A 2,757-nucleotide genomic window follows, 5' to 3' on the forward strand; every position below is an offset into this window, starting at 1 on the left:
GCATCTGATATCGCCATTCTCTCCACAGACTCCTATCCAATTCCATCTGTGCTAGCTGCTGAAATGGCTCGCCTCTATTTGCTTTCTTGAAGGTTTTCAGCCATGTATCTCTTGGTCGTCCTCTCGATCTATTTCCGGCCACTTGACCATGCAGCACTATCTTTGGCCATCTGTCCTGTTCCATCCTCTGTACATGCCCAAACCATCTCCTCTGAATATCTTCCACTCTAATCAGAATTGTGTTCTCAACACTAGCCATTTCTCTCACTCTCTCGTTCGTAATTCTGTCCTCCCATCTTACACCACAGATTCTTCTCAGGACATTTCATTTCAAAGGCTAATAACTTTTTCTCTTCTCTCTTCTTCAGTATCCAGCGATTCAGCACCGTAAATCACTGTGAGGATTACTATTGCTCTTAATAGCCTAATTTTTAAATTAATGGATATATTTCTATCTTCCAGATCTTCTTAGCCTTCCAAATGCTCTCTGGCCACTTGAGATTCGGTCTTGAATTGCTCTTTCCATCTTTACATCTGCTGTGAAAAACAGTATGTGTTTTCTCTATTTCGCGTTAAATTGCTCCATGTGTATGCCATGACACTACAATTACCTTTCAAAAAAATCCGATAACGGCTAATATCATCGACAAGAAAAAAAAAGGGAAACTAATTCCGCAACCAATCTCACCAACAAAATCAAAACCCATTCACAGCTAATTCACGAATTTCTCCACTCTTAATGTTTTTTTTTTTTTCCTTTCCTTCGGATATTCAAGCATAAATTGGTGATTCCAGTGAAGCCGGGGCCAAACAGTACACACAATTAGTGCAGGGTGAGGGTAGCAGATGTGAAAGACAACCCACCGACTTACATTGGGCAAGATATGAAGGTTGCAGTCACTGAGGATGACGACCACCATCTGCCTGTTTTTTTTTTTTTTTTTTTTCTTGAAGGTAGGGATTTTCGTTTCTGTTTTGGATCATCATAAGATTATATGTGTATTTTCGAATTGTTTCATATATCTCATATATTAAATCACTCGGATGATGGCCAAACTATAATTACCTTTCATATACAATATATTGCTTAGTTTACAATATAATTTTACTAATGATTGCAGACAATGTAAATCATTTCCTCTGCACCTGTTTTCAAGGTTTAGAAAACAATTGGAGAATGAAAGGAAAATTTAGGTTTGATTTCCTTTCACTTTGATATAAGTTAAAGGCTTCTCTCACACTCATATCTGTAGTCTGTATATTTGAAACAGATATTGGGCAACGTCCTATAATATTTACTTAATATTTGATTTATTATATTCATATCGATATTATTTGAAGAATAACTGAAGAGAAAAAAAAAAGGAAAACGGAAAGAGAAAATAAGTAAGAAAACTTAGAATTTGTAGCGGCAAGGCAATAAAAATTGCATTCGAATAATCTTTGTTAATATGTATTTCACAAGATAGGTTTCCAAAAATAAGTAACTGTTTTAACCAAAATAATCCAACGAAAGCACAGTGAAAACATTCAAGAATCGTAATATCTGTGTTTAGAGTTTGAGGAATTATTTCTTAAGAGTTGACGAAGATGGGCTTGCTGGATACTAGTTCCACCAACTGATTAATTGACAACCATTACCTGTCTTCCCTGGTTCTAACTTGGGTGTGATGATCTTTGATAATGATCATTTGTTAAAATGGTCTGATGCAATGAATTTTCGCTAGCTTTTGCTGATCATGATTGACCTCTCAACCGATAGGACATATTGAAATAGCATACATTACAATGCATCTTATGATTCCAAGACATTCATATATCTATCAAAAAATGATATGTTGGTCATTAATTGTATTATAGCATATCTTCTTTAGTGTTCGTTATAACTATCTTTGACCAGTTTTTCACTCTGAGAAACAGGATTAGATTTACATTTGGTATCCACATTTAATATCATAATTTAAAGATGCAATGAATATGAGTTGGGGAATCTTTTTCATCTTGTGTAAGATCCAGTTATTCAATAATTTTTACAAGGACGTATTCATTGAGAAATCTGTTATTTAATCATGCGAAGAACTGGCTATTTATAGATAAAACTATTTTTCTACAAACTTTTCATTTGAGTCTTAATACTGTGAGATATATATCTTGCCAACGTTATTACATAACAATAATGCTTAAAGAAGTGTTTTCTTTTTCCAATCTGAGTACAGGGTAGAAGCATAGGACAAAATGAACTTGACTACCAAGGACTTCTGTATACAGTTTGAATTGATGGCGTTGATGGGTACAAACCAAGTGAGGCCTGTTTCACAATCAACTCCCTCACAGGGAACTCATACAACGGATTATGTGTGAATTTTCTTCATAAAAATAAGTATGGTGCTGTTGGCCAACACAATGATCACGGCAATATGTTTCTGCAACACAACACCATTACTTCTCAGGCCTCCTGACTTTAAATTTAGAATTCTTTTCAGTAGCGTATCGAGTTCCAATAGCTTTAATGCTTCTTTTTTAACCAGTATTTCTTAGCTCCTAAACCTGGTTAATGCAATTGAAACTCAGGATTAATTTTAGAAACACCCTACCTGTCCTCTCCCAATCGATCTTTGTAAAACAAAGGAAAATTTGAGAATATACAAGAAATAATTACTCCAACAATGACGCTTGAATCGTTACCAGATTAAAACAGCTCGTTCCAAGTCTCATGTTTCCTTCTTACAATTCTATACTAAATAATTATGATCATCT

The sequence above is a fragment of the Palaemon carinicauda genome, chromosome 4, assembly GCF_036898095.1.
Source record: "Palaemon carinicauda isolate YSFRI2023 chromosome 4, ASM3689809v2, whole genome shotgun sequence".
Lineage (NCBI taxonomy): Eukaryota > Metazoa > Arthropoda > Malacostraca > Decapoda > Palaemonidae > Palaemon > Palaemon carinicauda.